Source organism: Alosa pseudoharengus, unplaced genomic scaffold (genome assembly GCF_046254945.1).
Source record: "Alosa pseudoharengus isolate Yale_2024_CS ecotype anadromous, Long Island Sound unplaced genomic scaffold, YU_APseudo_1.1 YU_APseudo_1.1_scf_7, whole genome shotgun sequence".
In the NCBI taxonomy this organism is placed as follows: domain Eukaryota; kingdom Metazoa; phylum Chordata; class Actinopteri; order Clupeiformes; family Clupeidae; genus Alosa; species Alosa pseudoharengus.
This window is the reverse complement of record NW_027468859.1, coordinates 16,145,932-16,166,449: the sequence shown is the minus strand read 5'-3', so window position 1 is coordinate 16,166,449 and position 20,518 is coordinate 16,145,932. Positions and strand designations below refer to the sequence as shown.

The 20,518-nt window shown below is 42.4% G+C and overlaps 1 pseudogene; it reads left to right on the top strand.

The window, feature by feature from the left end:
• The first annotated feature begins 8,101 nt into the window (after positions 1-8,101).
• On the top strand, positions 8,102-14,210 carry LOC143109206 (uncharacterized; annotated as a pseudogene).
• Positions 14,211-20,518: the final 6,308 nt, after the last annotated feature.

Genomic DNA, 20,518 nt, shown 5'->3' with positions numbered 1-20,518 from the left:
GATTGGCTGTTACAGCCGAATGCTTCTGTCAATTGTTCCAGAAAGCAACGCACTGATAAGGCATGGTCTGAAGATGGTCTCTGCCAATTTTGGTGAGGATCCGCTGAAATTTGTGACCTGCGAAAACTTGTACGTGTTTTTGATTAAATCCAATATGGTGGCCGAATCAAGTACGATGACATCACAAGTTGGCTTGGGTCGGCCTAAGGACCTCCAACAGTATTACCAGACACCACTAGTGCATTTTAATTCTAACCACAACTGCAGCTACAGACCAAAAGGCATGTTTCTAAATTACAGCGCCCCCTAGAGGTCAAAGGTCACCAGATTTCTTGAGCGTCCCTCTGATTGGGTCTTGAGTCCATGTACAAAGTTTGGTTATGATAGATAAATGGGTTGCTGAGATATGAGCTCACTTCCTGTTTGGCGGCTTCGCCGCAAATTTTTATTGGCTGTTACGGGCGAACGGTTTTAGTTCCGAAGACGAAAAGGAGTATCTTTTGTGAGGCTTGGTCTGAAGATCATGTGTGTCAGGTTTGGTGTCGATTGGACAAAATTTGTGACCTGTGAAAACTTTTTAGTGTTTTTGATGAAATCCAAAATGGCGGAAAAACCATCATGGCGGAAAATGACGTCATAGGGTGCGTTGAACTCGGCTTGGTCCAAGGATTCCAACGATACCTCGTTTTTGACAATCGGCCATACGGGTCAAAAGTTACGTGCGTGAACGCACGTCCAACTTTGGCCTATTGGTGGCGCTAGAGCGGTTGAGGTGCCATCATGAAACTTGGTGACATTAATCATGGGACTGTCCCTAATCAGTGTGCCAAATTTCACAACTTTTCACCAGACGGTTCTATGGGCTGCCATTGACTTCCATGGCGGAATAATAATAATAATAAGAACAAATAGAAACACAATGGGTGCCTTCGCAGCTTCGCTGCTTGGCCCCCAATAAGAAATCATAGAAACACAATGGGTGCCTTCGCAGCTTCGCTGCTTGGCCCCCAAATATAGCTGCAAGCAGCAATGAGGGGGCCAAGCACAGTAGGCCGGAGTTGCCATGGCAACTTTACATCAGACATATGGCCATAAGCTGTCAGACCAAGTTTCATTTCTAGCAACCAAAGATTGCCTGAGATATAAGATCACTTTCTGTTTGGCGGCATCAAAGCGGATTTTGTGTGTTGTGCAAACGCTTCTGTCAATTGGTCTAGAAAAGTAATTGTCTGAGGATGGTCTGTGCCAAAAGTTATGTGTGTGAACGCATATTCAACTTTGACCTGTTGGTGGTGCTAGAGTGTTCAAGGTGACGACATGAAACTTGATGTAATTAATTGTTGGACTGTCTAATTGCAAATTTCCCAACTTTATACTAGATGGCTTAATAATTGACATAGACTTCCATGGCAGAATAATACACATCCGCAGCTACAGGCCAAAATACAGTTTTGCTAATTCAGCACCCACTAGAGGTCAAAGGTCAACAAATTTCTTGAGTGTCCTCCTAATTGGGTGATGAGTCCATGTACTACGTTTTGATACATACATACAAGGGTTGCTGAGCTAACAATTTTGATTGGCTGTTACGGGTGAACGGCTGTAGATCTAAACACAATAAAGCGAAGTGATGCTTGGTCTGAAGATGTCATCATCTTCGAAGGATTTGACTTGGCAGGCTTGGTTCTACCAAGCATGAATCCTTGACGCTCCTTGACTTTGAGAAACGGCCATTGCCTAATTTTAGTCTGAATATAAGATTTCAGAAATCTTACAACACAATGATTTGTTTTTTATGATAGTAAGTTTCATGGTAGGCAAGTTGTATGGTGATATGTATTATTTTTTTCTTCACTCTATTCACCTGTAATTTACCCTTCACATCAAATGTATTTTGTGTTGTGTGGACATTTTCTAAATCTCTTTTGGGCTTAATGGGCTAAAACATTTAGTATGTTCTAAAGAATAGCAGCCTAATGTAAAATGTGGTGGGTTTTATCCAGCTGGTAACTGAATTATTCATTTTCAGTCATTGCATTTAATCCATTGTGTGGATGGTGAATTTGGTTATATTTTGAATATTTTGATATCAGGGGGTGACAAATGAAGTTGAAAAAGTTTAGGGACTTTTATTTTGACGAGTAGGTCCTAACATCCAATAATTCGACTACGACCACGCGCCATCTTTCTTTTCGCTGACTGCTGTCAAGAGGTAAAGACGTGTTTAATTGTGTCGAGAAAAGTAATGGATATGTCTGTATATTTAGCTTTGAGCCATTTATAACAGAATAAACACACAGAAATACGAAGATATGAAACTATGTTTAGCGGATGTACATCTGGAGAGTTAGTTTAGATTTGTTAACGTATTAGTGTCACTCTATGAACGATAAACTCTACAGTTAGACAGTCAGGAAAGGTAACGTTAGCGATTGTGGAAGTGTGGATTCGTAACGTTAATACTTTAAAATGTTATTATCAGATTTAAGCAGGCAGTGTGTTGAGAACAGGCCGTTATCTCATGAAATACGTTGTATCGTCGAATTAAGGTTACTTTATAGGCTAACGCTGGCACGATGCTTCACACCATGATGATTGAGGCTAACGTTGTCAGGCACGTGTTTGTGAAGGCAGGCAAGCATGTGCAATTCTTAGCAAATAAGTAATTTAAGTAGCAGCTAATGATAAACATGATGTAATGTTGGCCTAGTTTAAATTGGTCTGATTTGGCAGCGTGCATTCAAACGTCAGGGTGGAATGTGAGGTTAAAATCGTGGATGAATGTAATGTTCGGTTATGGCTAAAATAGTCTTGAACTATGAGGGCACAAGCTCACATAAGGCGACAAACAATTGTGTTGTACATGACTGGTCTAAATTATTCATTTCTGTTGGCTATATAGGTGGCAGACGGCCAAACAGTAGCCTATTTCGGACTGTTTTGGATTACCTAATCTCAAATGGGTTCATATACTGTACCAATTACTTCATAAATTAACCGTAAGCTTAATTTGACAATTGTTTTATAAAATGTATAAGCCTGACCTTTTTTGTATGACCACGAATTCCTGCTATGAGATGTCTTGGTTTGGTTCAGATCATGGTTTTTGATATGGGAATAGATTTCACTGGGGATAGGAATTATATTTGTAAATGTAAATTGTGAATGCATAATATACAGATTTTTCCCTGGCTCAATACAAATAGAATGTCTACTTCTAGCAATGTCAAGAGGTTCTACCTTTTTATGTAGCTAATTTGCTGGTTTTACACCAAAATCCTTTTCTGTAAATTGGGAGTGTATTGGTAGATTAAGAATGACTACAAGTTCAAAGTACAAATTGTAAATGCTAAGTATGTATCTTTCATAATCTATATTTTTGTTTTAAACTGTTTTCCAGAATCTGGATATTTGAGTGAAGTTTTATAGTAAAGGTAAGCATGAAATGTTTCAAAGCTTTTTTCACATACCTTCACAAAGAGTACAACTTGAAGGGGAATTTAAAAAATAGTTTGCTGTACTGACTGCAAAACAGTAATACTAGTAATAAATGTCATGTTGATATTTGGAATATTTATTATTGTGTACAACTCTGAGGTGCCTTACAGTCCTGGATAAAAAAAAATCCTAGTATACTGCTCTGCTTTATTCAGAATAGTTCTGATGGCCTCAGAGTATAAAGTCATGAGAATCACTGCAGGGTCTCAGCTGTAGTTTTAAGTAGTTTTCAGAGGTGATGTGTGCCATTACTTGTGTTATGGATGAATGTGGTGTGTCATGCATATGAAAGCAAGCAAGTAGGATTTAAGAGTTGTAGAGGGAAACATTAAGTTAACCCTAACCTTAGTTTAGTAGTGATTCCTATGCCGAGGTCTTGGTTGGAGTGGGTTGCTTGCATTTTTTTTTATTCCTGTCTCATATGCCTTTTGCTGTAGGTCAACAAAGTGTATGCCTCATTAGGGTATAGCTGTATCATACGTTTCATGGTACTTGTGTGTAGGCCTAATGGTATAACAATCCTGATGTCAAATTTGTTTTACCTTTTGTGTCAGTGCATGCAAGTGTCAGGTAAATGTACAAATATAGGGGGATGTATGAATTGAAGGTTAATAATGGCTTTAAAGCTACAGACCACCCCTTTTTATTAATTCAGTGTGGTCGACCCTTGCATATGCAATTAAATAAACCAGATTGTAGGTTGTGGAAACGAGCAGTATAGTTGTAATTAAATGTACAATATCCACATTATAATATAATGTTCCTTATCAACGATGTTGATGTTATGTCAAGGTATACTGCTTTGTTTAGATACTGTAGCACACTGTTTAAGGGTGCAGGCTAAAATGTTGCTTTTAGCCACCAGTATCTAATGTTTTGATTTAGGAGCAGCACCATCTTATCAAAACAGATAGGCGAAATAGACTAACAATCCTGATTATTATTTTTTTTTTTTTTTGGTTTTTGGTTTAGGATATTGATTAACACATATATATGAAATGTGTGTTGAGATAGCAAAAATTACAGTACTTCTACTGAAACCCTACTTGCGCTATAGCACAACTTGATGGGCAGCCTAATTTGACACAACACTGGCTCTTTGGCATTGCCATCAGGGTGTCAGCGACAGTTCAAGGCTGTGTGAGTTGATGGTAATTTGCACTTGTGACCTAGTTGGCAGTGATTTGACACCTTGTTTTTCAATTATTGAAAATGTTTTGAACATCTGGTCAGGGTTTGCAGACTATATAAACACTAATCATTGTGTGCGTGAATGTGTGATTTTATTGGGCTATTTGTTGAAAACATCTGAAATGCTAGACTCAGTTATTAGTCTCAAAGTATTTTTTGATTTCAGTATGCTTTGCTCATGCTTTTAAGGGTTGTATAGTTTCACTTTTGAATGTAAAGAAGTTAAAGAATATTTATGATGTAAATATGTACATTGTTGCCTGTTTATCAGAACTGATGAAATTAGTACAGTGTAACTTATGAGATGCTTAAGGAAATGTAGCATGTCAGACTTGCCTGTTTCTGATGTGTGTTCTGTGTGTTTTGCAGATGCCGCGTCCAAGCAAGCGCTCCAGGGCAGGCAAAAAAATACAGGCTGATATAAGGTCCACTAAGGTCAGGCTGGTGAACTTTTCATTCTGTCCTGATGTATTATGATTGTGTGTATAATAGAAAACATGTCATTTTGAACACTGTTTAAATGTTGCTTCCAGTTAGCAATTGCAGTAGTTTTTACATTTGCTTGAATGTTTAGGGGAAGGGCAGGTAGGCTGTGTACAACCATGTATGTCAGGTCATGTATGCAGGTTTGTGAAAGTAGTTGTTTCCCTTTCTTCTAAGTAGATGTTCTGATACACATACATATGCTGGAGTTTTATCCTCAGAAAGTTTTTGAGATGGTACAGTACAGATTATATGATGTTTCAGCTTTCTGCTTTTTATTAGTGATTTAGTGGAATATTAGTGGTTTGATATCTGCATTATATGAATGTTGAATAACAATTCTCTAGTAAATGTACAGTCAGGTAGTGGAGTGCAAGTCTGAGTTCATTGTCAATAGGATCATAATTGTATATTAAATCTTTTTAGTATGATGGTTGAGTTCAGGTTCATGTAAGTGCCGTATCAAAAATGTGTGATCATGTATGGGTTGTTTTATAGCATAGATGGATTCTTTTATGAGAGAGAGATTATTCAACACTGATATGGTCAGATACTGCTTGGTCATGGTCAGTGGTAGGAGGATCTTTGTTGGCTGTCCAGTTCCTCACAGATGATTATAAAATTCTGGCCTCACCTCAAGATCGATGTAGTGGTTGTTAACAGGATAGGCATTGTACTTTGATGTGATGGCTCTTGTACCATAAGCACTTACGTTACAGTAATCTTGATGCAGAGAAGGGCAGCTCTGTTAGGAATGGACTCAGAATGGTGCACTGTTTGTAACGCTTTACACTTAGATGGTGTCATGACTGTTATTGGCATGCAAACAGTAGAAATGTTTTCTATAGCCAAGTTGTCCAACTTTGATTGGTGAATCATACTGTATAATCATACTGTATAAATGTGAGCTATGGTGCTTTCTAAACATACTACTACTACTACTGTCAGTTCTAGTTGGCCTCCCTGCATGGGTTGTAAAACCTTTAGAGATTATTGAGAAAGCAGCAGCAGCATGTCTGATATTTTCTTAGCCTAAGAGGACAGATGCTTCTTGTTGTCTGCATTGGCTTCCTATTGCAGCTAGAATTAAATTCAAAACCCTGACATTGGCATATATGGCTTTTACTTGGTCAGCTCCATCTTATTGTAATATGATCCCGCCTTACATTCCTTCTAGACCACTGCGTTCCTCCAATAAACAACTTGTGTGTCGTTCAATGATTCAGTCTAGATCTAGACTTTTTCTCCTTTGTGCTACCTCAGTGGTGGAATGAGTTGTCTACTGGTACTTCCTCTGATGACAGTTTGCACTTCCTAGTTACATCCTAGGTTATTTGTTGCCATTGTTAGTTTCTTTTTGGTTGTTTTGATGGTTTGTTGCCAACAGATCATTAAAAGCCACAGCAATGAAGAGGACTGATCAATGATTTTATTGTTATGATTGTTGCGTCACAGACTTATCTTTAACTTGTTGCCATAGCAATTGAGCAATTTTGTATTAACATCTTTAGTTGTATCAACATGTATTCTTTACTTGAGTCATTATAATTTTACATGAATTAGTGTAATTATGTTTGGATGAAAGTATCTGCCAAATACCATAACAAATGTGAATGATTGCATGTTTTCATAGAAGTGGAAAGACATTGTCAATCACGCTGGGTTTTTGTTGCAACAGTTGAATGGTCAAACAACCATGGTATCATTACATGTGACTGACTAATGTGTTTTGTTGTAGATGCCGGTTGATGTTGCTGAGCCAGGACAGACTACAGTGGACCGAGATACCGAGGTTTTGCCACCGCTACCTCGTAAAAATAAAGCAAGGGCCGAGGTTTTGCCAGCGCTACCTCGTAAAAAAAAGGCCAGTGCTCCGCAGTCTTCGGACGCCAACTTTGCTCCCGTACTGTTCACGTATTGCTCACGTACTGCTCAAACTCAGCCAAACTCTGCTCAAACTCAGCCAAACTCTGCTGAAACTCTGCTCAAACTCAGCCAAACTGCTGACTCTCTGAATATGTGCCATGACTCTGCAAACCCACTGTCAAATACTTTGACTTCTAATGCTACTAATGATTGTTTGATTGAATCTGTTGACTTCCCAGAGAGATCTGTGCTGATGGGGTCCTTTCATCAAGGCGATTCAGACGATTCATCCAGCTGTTCAACGAGCTCCGCAAGTTGCCGTCCACTCTACACCGATGTGAAGTGTAAGCCTAAAGTGTGTGAACGAGTTGTAAGTGGGTCGTCTAGAGTTGCAGCTAATTTCACAAGTGGCACAGAAGCTTCACAGACCATACCAGACACAAATGCTTGTTCTAATGTAAACAGTAGACCACTCTACAGTGACGTTTTGAGACAAGTTCCCAGTAAGGGTGTTAAGCAAAACAAAACCGCAACAGACGATGTCATTCTTATTGATGCAGGTGCTCACGAACAGTCTTTTCAACCTTTAAAGTGTGATGTGCAGGCAACTGATGATGTCATTATAAGTAATGTAAGAGTTCCCAAACATGCTTTTAAACCTTTAACTCGTCAGGACCAGGATGCACTGTGCACATGTTTAGAGCTTCAAAATGGAAATGTTGATGTAGGCCTAATGGCAACAACTGATATTGATGACATGGGATGTCCCTGTAAGATAAAAAGTATAAAACCTGATGGGAATTGCTTTTACCGCAGCCTAGCCTTTAGCATTTGCCACAATGAAGACAAGCATTTGAAAATAAGACGGGCTGTCGTGCAACACCTTCAGAGAAACTGCACCACATTTGAAACATATCTGAGGGATGAATACACATCTGTGCAGGATTATGTCACTAAATCAAGGATATATTACTGTGGTTCATGGGCAAAAGAAATTGATATTTTTGCTGCTGCTGACTTGTTGCAAACAACTATCTTTACTTTCAATGATGGAAGATGGAATATGCACAGACCTATAGACTCTCAGACATGCAGAGAGAATTGCATCTATTTAAATCACACTGGTAATCATTATGAAGTTGTTGAATGTGTACAACACAAAGATGCAAAAAGGCCTTGTGCAGAAACATGCAAGCCAGTCAAGATTGATGACAACTTGAGGCCACAACGGAAAAGAAAGCTGAAAGATGAATCGGAAAATGTGAAAGCAAAGAAAGACCGCCAACGATATCAAAATGATAATGATTACAGACGGAGAAAACTTCAGTATGACAAAGATAAGTACCAGACAGATGAGCTTGCCAAACAGACTAAGCGTCACTGCTCTCGTGACTATTTTCTAAAGAAATACAGAACAAATCTGGACTTTAGGAAATTCGTGCTTCAGCGTTTTCAGAGACAATATCAAACTAATCCGAAATTTCAGAAATTACGAAGTGTTTATTTTCAAAAGAAATATAAGGAAAATACAGATTTTCAAGTAAAGGTACGAGAGGATTCCAAAGACAAATACAAGAGAAACCAGAAACATCAGAACGCTGTCCGTGCTTATTCTAAGGCTAAATACATGAGAAACCAGAAACATCAGAATGCTGCCCGTGCTTATTCTAAGGACAAATACAAGAGAAACCAGAAACATCAGAACGCTGTCCGTGCTTATTCTAAGGACAAATACAAGAGAAACCAGAAACATCAGAATGCTGTTCGTGATTATTCTAAAGTTAAATATAAAACAAACAGCAAATTTCAGAGACTTGTCCGTGATTACAGTCATATTAAATACAAGAAAAATATTGGATTCCAGAACAAAATTAAAGAGCACAACAAGAGCAAGTATCAAGAAAATGAAAACATCCGTATAAATAAAATCAAAAGACGTCGTGAGAGTTGTTTAATATGGCAGAAGAAACGGGAAGACATTGACCTAGCTATTGATCATTTTCGTCAGGAGGTCAGCTGTGGTCCTGAATATGTATGCTCAGTATGTCACCGTTTACTCTTCAGGAAGCAAGTGGTTGAGTGTAAAAGACATAACTATGAAAGAAAAGGAGCTGAAGTGGCTGCATTGGCTAATAGATGCATAACATTGCAATATTTACATGTGTGTGATGTTGAATGTGATCAGAAATGTAAGTTGTCTGATAGTCCATCAAGCAAATTATGGATTTGCCATACATGTCATCGTAAAATACTTGGAGGAAAACTTCCCGAAGAGAGTGTTACCAACAACATGCATTTGGATGATATTCCAGCGGAACTTAAATGTCTGAACTCTTTGGAACAACATCTCATTGCACGTCACATTCCCTTCATGAAGCTGTTGTGTTTGCCTCGAGGCCGCCAGAGAGCTTGCCATGGTCCTTGCGTCTCTGTTCCTGTTAATAACGCAAATGTGACAAATATACTCCCAAGAAATGAATGTGATGACAAGATGATAAGAGTGAAACTGAAACGCAAGTTGACATATAAAGGTCATTATGAGTACATGTATGTCCACACTGATCGTGTCAGAAATGCACTGAGGTATTTGATGGCAAACAATAAATGGTACGGTGATGTGACTATGAATGACGAATGGGTAAACTCTCTGAATGGCACTGACCAGCCTGAGGAATGCACCAAACAGGAAACACCTGCTAACAGTGATGATGACAATGTTCCTGACGAACAAGCAGAGGAAGATGTGACTTATATCAAAGACCAGAATGGGCTTTTGTCAGATACATCATTACAACCTGTCGATCTGGGTTCAGAGATCATTGATCAGAATTTTCAGGATATACTTAATGTGGCACCAGGTGAAGGTAACAGTCCAGTGAGGTTGCTGTCCGATAAAACCAACGAGGCAAAATGTTTCCCTGTTTTGTATCCATCTGGTGGACCTACATTCCATGATGAAAGAGAGTCCAAAATAACTCTGTCACGGTACCTGAACACACGCATTCTGAATGCAGATGGGCGTTTTGCACAGAACACAGACTTCATTTTTTACGCACAATACATATCAGAGGTGCATCAAGTTGTATCTGGTGTATCAGTGGCGTTACGCAAAGGTGGCGGCAACTCCTCTCTGAAAGACGCATCACCAGACATGTTGTTGAACTCAGAGTCTTTGGGTAAAATATTGCGCAATGACGAAGGATACAAGTTCTTACGAGGAATTCGTGGCACACCTCCATACTGGATGTCAGTTCAGAAAGATTTATTTGCCATGATAAGACAACTCTCCATACCCACGTTCTTTGCATCTTTTAGATTTGAGATGGCCTGAAATGCTGAACTCTGTTCTAAGAATAGAAGGTAAACATATGTCTGTTGACGATCTTGACTGGTCTGACAAATGTGGACTCATACGTCGAAACCCTGTGACAGCGGCAAGAATGTTTGATCACAGATGGCATTGCTTTCTCCGTGATGTAATCATGTCGCCAGCAGAACCCATAGGGAAAATAAAGGACTACTTTTATCGTGTTGAATTTCAACAACGTGGTTCTCCTCATGTCCACTGTCTTTTTTGGGTTGAAAGCGCTCCCAAGATTGATAAAGAGAGTGATGATGAAGTGGCACAGTTCATAGATACATACATCACTTGTGAAATTCCACCAGAAACTGATGCAGAGCTTTACGAGGTTGTGAGCAGCGTACAGAGGCACAGCACAAGACACTCTAAGACTTGCCGCAAGAAAAACACAGTGTGCAGGTTCAATTTCCCACGGCCACCATCAAGCTGTACTTTCGTCACAAGAGGCGGTAACTGTGAGGACTTGAATAGCAATGATGACAATACAAGTGCGAGTGCAATAATAAAGAATGTTAAAACTGCGTTGACCATGCCTGACATGAATTTTGATACAGCCGATGCATTTTTTGAGTCTCTTGGGATAGATCAAGGTTTGTTTGAAAAGGCGTATAACATATGTTCCAAAAAGAAAAGCATTGTCCTGAAACGAAATCCTGGAGACATTTGGGTGAACCAGTACAACAAAGACTTACTCCGTGCTTGGCAAGGCAATATGGATATCCAGTATGTCACAGATGCCTTTTCTGTTGTGGTTTACATACTGTCGTACATTACAAAAGCAGAACAAGAAATGGGTTTGCTCTTACAACGTGCCCAAGATGAGTCAATGAATGGCAACCTTGATGCAAAAGCAGCATTCAAACAGCTTGGAAGTGTATACCTACACAACAGAGAAGTTTCTGCCCAAGAGGCAGTGTATCGATTAACACACATGCACTTGAAAGAATGCTCCCGTGACGTACAGTTCATTCCCGTTGGTGATAATCCTGTTAGGATGAGTTTACCATTGCACGTCCTTCAAACTAAAGCCCAATTCCAAGACTGTAACGACGAAAGCAGCATTTGGATGACCAATGTGATTGAGAGGTATAAGAGCAGACCCCAGAATGCACAATTTGAGGATTTATGCCTGGCCAGTTTTTGTTCTGAATACAGAGTTCTATCAAAGTCACAGGTTCCAACTGAAAGAGATTCACATGACATAATACAGCTCAATAACAACTGTGGCTTTGTGAAACGAAGGACCCGAACTGAACCCGCTGTCGTGAGGTATCCCAGATTTTCTCCCACAAAAAACCCTGAAAAGTACTTCCATTCATTGTTGCAACTGTTTTTGCCTTACTATGAAGACTGTCACCTCAAACCGCCCCAGTTTGATACATATGAGCATTTCTATAAAAATGGTGCAGTGAAATGTGGCGTTGATGTTCAAAGAGTGCAGTTGATTGTGGATACCAACAAAGCTTTATTTGAAAAAGAAAGTGATGAGATTGACAGAGCTAAACAGTTGCTGGAAGACAAAATTGATCTAGAAGATGCCTGGGCTCAAATATGTCCTGAAACAGAAAGGGAGCGTCTTCGTTGTTTGGATCTGATGAAAGAAAAAGTTGTAGATGATGAAGGTGATGATGATGACAAACTCATTCCTGACCTGACAGCAAACCCACAGACTACGTGCACTTTGGAAACAAATCATGTGTCAATGCCCAGAGAGGATGCATTGCATTTATTACGGTCATTAAATGAAGAACAGTCTGCCATATTCTATGCTGTTCGTAGGTGGTGTTTGCAGAAACTGTTTGGACAAAATCCTGAACCATTGCGATTATTCATCACTGGTGGAGCAGGAACGGGGAAAAGCCATTTAATCAAAGCGATACATTATGAATCTACCCGGCTGTTGTCACAGATTGCTGAAAATCCTGAGGATCTCACTGTGCTTCTAACAGCACCTACAGGTGTGGCTGCATATAACATTGGCGCTGCGACAATTCACAATACTTTCTCCATTGGTGCAAATGTCAAACTGCCGTATCAACCACTAGGTGATGAGAAAGTCAATTCTTTGCGAACCAAAATGGGCAGCTTGCAAATTCTGATCATTGATGAAGTGTCCATGGTTGACCACCGTCTTCTGGCCTACATTCATGGTAGACTGCGTCAAATCAAGCAGACTGGTGATTATTCCTTGTTTGCAAAAGTTTCCCTGATTTGCGTGGGTGATTTTTTTCAACTCAAGCCTGTGAAAGGCACACCTCTATTTTCTGAAAACAAAGGAGCCAACCTGTGGGACAACAACTTTGAGGTTGCAGAACTAACTAAAGTTGTTAGACAAGAAAATGCAGCATTTGCGGAAATGCTTAATCGTCTCAGAGTCCGTAAAAAGAACGAACCTCTCACTGACCGTGATGTTCTCACATTGAAGCAGCGTGAAACTGGTGAGGAATCTAATGACATTCATGTGTATGCTACAAATGCGGAGGTTGATGAATATAACGTGAAGAGACTGCAAGAGATCTGCCCAGACGCAATCAGCATACGTGCTCAAGACTTTGTCCGAAATCCCAAAACTGGAAGAATGGAACGAAAAGTTGGCTTTCACACAAAAGTTTTCAACTCTTGCTTGCCTAAATGTGTTTCGTTGGGTGTTGGAGCAAGGGTCATGTTGAAGAAAAACATAGATGTGTCTGATGGCCTTGTCAACGGAGCATGTGGCACAGTCGTGGAAATCATTCAAAGTCAACAAGACGATGACATGCCTGCAGCTATCCATGTGGAGTTTGAAGACCCTAATGTAGGAAAGATCCAGAGGTCAAAAGCAAAAAGGGTTTCCGAACGTTCAACGATAGTGGAAGTGCAAGAGGAACAAGTGGCTAATAATGGTGGTGTACGAAGGCAACTGCCGATTAGCCTGGCCTGGTCAGTAACTGTACATAAATGTCAAGGGCTTACTGTTGAAAGGGCTGTTGTATCACTCAAGAAGATCTTTGCTCCAGGGCAAGCATACGTTGCGTTGAGTCGCGTGAGAACTCTCGGTGGGCTGATAATTGAGGACTTCAAAGAATCTGCCATATTTTGTGATAACAAAATAGATTCGGCTATGGAAAGCTTGCCTAAGTTTAACATTGGAATGTCTGTTTCATCCAACATGAACCCTGTGTGCACAGTAGCACTTCACAATGTGCAGAGTCTGAATGCTCACATTCAGGATGTTCAATCCCACAAAGCCCTCATGAATGCTGACTGTATTTGCTTAACAGAGACGTGGCTCAATGTAAACACTGATGAAGAGCCACAACTTCCAGGATACATCTTCAAACACAATCCGAGGGGAAACTGTTACGATGACTCCGAGCCAGCCTTTGCAGCGCTGAAACAACAACAAAGAGGTGGAGTTGGTGTGTATTGTTCAGAAAACATTGATGTGCAGGTGTCAATTCCAGAAAGATGCAATTTGGAATGTCTGTATTTTGAAATACCTCATGCAAATTTGACTGCTGCTGTGTTGTACAGGCCCAGCTCTTATAAGATTGACATGTTTCGAGAGCAGTTATTACAGGTCATTTTTGAACTTGAGAAGCATCCAGGGAGAAAGCTCATCATGGGAGACTTCAATGAGGACATATTCGTATCTTCTACAATTCTCAAGTTACTGGAACGGCATGGATACAATCAGCACGTACAAGCAGCTACAACTGAAAAAGGTACATTAATAGATCATGTTTACACTAAAGGCACAGAACATGTTGTTGTTGAAGTTGTGCAGACATACTACAGTTTTCATGAAGCCATACTGATCTCACTGTTGTAATAATGTTATCTGTGATTAATGATATTTGTCTTTGAATAGGTAAGTATTTATATTCTGGCTAAGATGTCATTATGAGTTTACTCCATAGTCCGTCCGCTAAGTGGGGTTAGGATGGGTGGGTGGGTGGTGGCAAGGAGAGAGCATACACTGGACGGCTCCTTGCAGGGCATGGGAGGGGTATAGGGGCCATTTTCCAAAAGAAGTTGCAAATAACGGTAAATATATACAGATGAATGTGTAAATATCAGAAAACAATACAATTGATTTATTATCTAGGTGATTTTTGTTTTAAGTCAGTGGATCGTTCCTTAATTGTCTCAAGCATTTTAGGCTATTTCTTGTTAATGTTGGTCGAATTATTTCATTTTGGTTGTATCACACCACCATTATACCAAGTTATGTGTAATGCTTTAAATGCTAACAAGAATCCAAATTAAAGTTATAATGAATGGACAGACATAGCGTATTGAATGTTTACACAGATATTACAGTCAGTTAAAGACTGGTATTATTATTGCAACACTGAGTTGAAGGAAAACAATACCATAAATCTTCATTGAAGTGAAAGAATAAATTGTGTATGAATGAATTGTCTCAAGATTGTGTAAGAATGCTGAAAACAAACAAAGAAAACAAATCTTAAAAGTGCAACTTCTTTTGGAAAATGGCCCCTATACAGGGAACTTTTTTGTTCAACATATTCATGAATTATGGAATTATACCAAGTGGACAGTCATGCAATTGCTGTTTATCATGCTTATCGAAGGTGTCCAAATCACCACCAATTTGCAGCTAACTCACAGTTTTCAACACATACAGTAGTGTGACACAAAAAGTGTTTTGCTTCACCCTTATTGTGATATAAATGCGTTGACACAGTAAAGGCATGATACCATACTGTATGTACAAGATCACTGTACAATCTCTGTCATTTACTGTGGGATCAGTTCTGTTGCCTTTAAGATAACACAGGTCAGAGGCCCAGCCTACATCTCGCTGCAACACCACTATTTCTTGGAGAAGGGCAGGATCTCCAAGGACATTCTGTTTAGTGGAGTTGCCACCAGTACCAGGGCATTTGAAGGACATGAAAGCCATGGACAGCAATGCAGTCTGCTGAGAGAAGCATGTGAGTAAACATGCTTGCTGGAGACAGGTGATGTGTAAATGAGTCAAATTCAAGGACACATTCAGAAGAATACTATTTGGATTAATAAAAAAAGACAGCAACAACAGCCATTATTCCTGTGTGGGACTACACGGCTGTTCTAAGCAGTGATTTCTATGTCTACCGAGACTGACAGGTGCATCTTAGCAATGTGTACTGTATATCTTTCATACCAATTGAACTGAACACCTTACCATTTTTGTTTGAGTGATGAAAATGCATGTTAGAAGATATTTACATATTTAGCACTCTCCACTTGGTATGCAGTTCTGTAAACAGGGTCTAATACACATGATTACACAATGTAGTATTACACAATCCTAAATTGCATTGTTAAAGTAGTTCAAATATGCATCAGTTGATCATTTAATTTACAAATGTGTTACAATATATTGGCAGACTTTAGATAATTATTTTGTTTATGTAAAAACGCTATGTTTTGACATGAAGAATTCTGAGAGTTTTAGATTGGGTGAGGACAATTCAGTTGGCTGCTTAAATCAACCCAGGACAATTTTCAGCCATTAGTCCTATACAACTACTTGAAATAAGACATACTTAATTGGTTAAGTTTTATTTTTTTCTGCCTGTGTGATGTGTTGTTTGTTTTTCATTTGGGCCTGATTTTGTATTAGACTGTTCTTTTGTGTGGGACTGATTTGTTTTAGCTTCAACTGTACTAAAAGCATTTTGTTATCACACCAAGGACTGTAATTTAGATGGTGCGTAACATGTTTCTTTACTTGTTGATACATTGAATGAACTATTTTTATTTTATTTTATTTATATATTATAGGGTTTTGTTTTGTTATTGTCAATTATTGTGAAGTATGTTTTGGCATGGATAATTACAAAGAAGGAAAAAGAAGGAAGAGTTACTGATATTATATCAGAAGAGTTACTGATGCGCTATGAATTTCATTTCATAATGTGATATATGGAATCTGTTCACTAACATATTGCTAAATTTCACTGCTGGATCTGTACAATTAACCACCACAAAACAATGGACTGAATATGGAGTGCACTTTGTAAGACAAAACTGAACCAACCACTACAGAGGTTTGGAGTCGGAAATGCTGTCATGAGATCTTCTGACATATTGACATTATGTGAGTACCCATTATATTTAACTGTACATTTTTTCAAAGACAGGCATCCTAATTCTGATTCATGCACTTTTGACAGGATATAAACTTTAAGAAAATACATGTTGCTTTATTTCACCTGTGTAACAATAGCATGTAGACTTTTATTGTAAATGTACATCTGCTCTCAAATGCTCTCAAATGACAGAAAATGTTTGCCAAGGCCCAGCAGCGCAGCCTTCTGAGTGACTTGCACCAGACACAGGGCCTGTTGAGGATCACATACATCCGCCAGCAACGCAGCCTTCTGAGTGACCTGCACCAGACACAGGGCCTGCTGCGGATCACGGACATCCGCCAGCAACGCACTCTTCAAGTGACCTGCACCAGTCCTGCTGCGGATCACGGACATCCGCCAGCAACGCAGCCTTCCGAGTTACCTGCACCAGACACAGGGCCTGCTGTGGATCACGGACATCTGCCAGCCATGCAGCCTTCTGAGTGACCTGTACCAGTCCTGCTGTAGATCATGGACATCCGCCAGCAACGCAGCCTTCTGAGTGACCTGCACCAGACACAGGGCCTGTTGAGGATCACATACATCCGCTAGCCTCACAGCCTTCCGAGTGACCTGCACCAGTCCTGCTGCGGATCACGGACATCCGCCAGCAACGTAGCCTTTCCAATGAACTGCACCAGTCACAGAGCTTGCTGCGGATGACGGACATCTGCCAGCCATGCAGCCTTCTGAGTGACCTGCACCAGACACAGGGCCTGCTGAGGATCACGGACATCCTCCAGGAATGCAGCCTTGCGAGGGACCTGCACCAGTCACAGTGTCTGCTGTTGAGAATCACATACATCCGCCAGCCTCACAGCCTTCCGAGTGACCTGCACCAGTCCTGCTGCGGATCACGGACATCCGCCAGCAACGCAGCCTTCCGAGTTACCTGCACCAGACACAGAGCCTGCTGTGGATCACGGACATCTGCCAGACCCACAGCCTTCTGAGTGACCTGTACCAGTCCTGCTGTAGATCATGGACATCCGCCAGCAACGCAGCCTTCTGAGTGACCTGCACCAGACACAGGGCCTGTTGAGGATCACATACATCCGCCAGCCTCACAGCCTTCCGAGTGACCTGCACCAGTCCTGCTGCGGATCACGGACATCCGCCAGCAACATAGCCTTTCCAATGAACTGCACCAGTCACAGAGCTTGCTGCGGATGACGGACATCTGCCAGCCATGCAGCCTTCTGAGTGACCTGCACCAGACACAGGGCCTGCTGAGGATCACGGACATCCTCCAGGAATGCAGCCTTGCGAGGGACCTGCACCAGTCAGAGTGTCTGCTGTTGAGAATCACATACATCCGCCAGCCTCACAGCCTTCCGAGTGACCTGCACCAGTCCTGCTGCGGATCACGGACATCCGCCAGCAACGCAGCCTTCCGAGTTACCTGCACCAGACACAGGGCCTGCTGTGGATCACGGACATCTGCCAGCCATGCAGCCTTCTGAGTGACCTGTACCAGTCCTGCTGTAGATCATGGACATCCGCCAGCAACGCAGCCTTCTGAGTGACCTGCACCAGACACAGGGCCTGTTGAGGATCACATACATCCGCCAGCCTCACAGCCTTCCGAGTGACCTGCACCAGTCCTGCTGCGGATCACGGACATCCGCCAGCAACGTAGCCTTTCCAATGAACTGCACCAGTCACAGAGCTTGCTGCGGATGACGGACATCTGCCAGCCATGCAGCCTTCTGAGTGACCTGCACCAGACACAGGGCCTGCTGAGGATCACGGACATCCTCCAGGAATGCAGCCTTGCGAGGGACCTGCACCAGTCACAGTGTCTGCTGTTGAGAATCACATACATCCGCCAGCCTCACAGCCTTCCGAGTGACCTGCACCAGTCCTGCTGCGGATCACGGACATCCGCCAGCAACGCAGCCTTCCGAGTTACCTGCACCAGACACAGGGCCTGCTGTGGATCACGGACATCTGCCAGCCATGCAGCCTTCTGAGTGACCTGTACCAGTCCTGCTGTAGATCATGGACATCCGCCAGCAACGCAGCCTTCTGAGTGACCTGCACCAGACACAGGGCCTGTTGAGGATCACATACATCCGCTAGCCTCACAGCCTTCCGAGTGACCTGCACCAGTCTGCTGCGGATCACGGACATCCGCCAGCAACGTAGCCTTTCCAATGAACTGCACCAGTCACAGAGCTTGCTGCGGATGACGGACATCTGCCAGCCATGCAGCCTTCTGAGTGACCTGCACCAGACACAGGGCCTGCTGAGGATCACGGACATCCTCCAGGAATGCAGCCTTGCGAGGGACCTGCACCAGTCACAGTGTCTGCTGTTGAGAATCACATACATCCGCCAGCCTCACAGCCTTCCGAGTGACCTGCACCAGTCCTGCTGCGGATCACGGACATCCGCCAGCAACGCAGCCTTCCGAGTTACCTGCACCAGACACAGAGCCTGCTGTGGATCACGGACATCTGCCAGACCAACAGCCTTCTGAGTGACCTGTACCAGTCCTGCTGTAGATCATGGACATCCGCCAGCAACGCAGCCTTCTGAGTGACCTGCACCAGACACAGGGCCTGTTGAGGATCACATACATCCGCCAGCCTCACAGCCTTCCGAGTGACCTGCACCAGTCCTGCTGCGGATCACGGACATCCGCCAGCAACATAGCCTTTCCAATGAACTGCACCAGTCACAGAGCTTGCTGCGGATGACGGACATCTGCCAGCCATGCAGCCTTCTGAGTGACCTGCACCAGACACAGGGCCTGCTGAGGATCACGGACATCCTCCAGGAATGCAGCCTTGTGAGGGACCTGCACCAGTCAGAGTGTCTGCTGTTGAGAATCACATACATCCGCCAGCCTCACAGCCTTCCGAGTGACCTGCACCAGTCCTGCTGCGGATCACGGACATCCGCCAGCAACGCAGCCTTCCGAGTTACCTGCACCAGACACAGGGCCTGCTGTGGATCACGGACATCTGCCAGCCATGCAGCCTTCTGAGTGACCTGTACCAGTCCTGCTGTAGATCATGGACATCCGCCAGCAACGCAGCCTTCTGAGTGACCTGCACCAGACACAGGGCCTGTTGAGGATCACATACATCCGCCAGCCTCACAGCCTTCCGAGTGACCTGCACCAGTCCTGCTGCGGATCACGGACATCCGCCAGCAACGTAGCCTTTCCAATGAACTGCACCAGTCACAGAGCTTGCTGCGGATGACGGACATCTGCCAGCCATGCAGCCTTCTGAGTGACCTGCACCAGACACAGGGCCTGCTGAGGATCACGGACATCCTCCAGGAATGCAGCCTTGCGAGGGACCTGCACCAGTCAGAGTGTCTGCTGTTGAGAATCACATACATCCGCCAGCCTCACAGCCTTCCGAGTGACCTGCACCAGTCCTGCTGCGGATCACGGACATCCGCCAGCAACATAGCCTTTCCAATGAACTGCACCAGTCACAGAGCTTGCTGCGGATGACGGACATCTGCCAGCCATGCAGCCTTCTGAGTGACCTGCACCAGACACAGGGCCTGCTGAGGATCACGGACATCCAACAGCAAAACACCCTATCAAGATCTTATCAGGTTAGGTGATTATCTGTGCTTTTCTTGTTCCAAAAGATGCAATCTAAATGTTTGTGCATATTTTAGTAGGATGTATATTTTATACACTGTTAATGAATAAACATTTTGCTTTCTTACATCTGTAGAACAAAAGAATGTATACTTTTATTGTAAATTTACATCTGCTCTAAAATTGCCTTACAGATAATGTTTGCCCAGTTTCAAAGAATACACCTGCTGAGATGCTTCAGAGCTGTGGTGTGGCCACTGCCACAGGTATGCACAGGACTGGTCCATACGTCTGTTCCATAAGACACACCAATGGTGAGGACTGCCGAGGTTCATGGACATTCACAAGCCACACAGCCTATCAAACTACCTGTAGCAGACAGAGAGCTTGCTGAGACTCATCCTCCTTTTCCATTGGTGGTTGTGG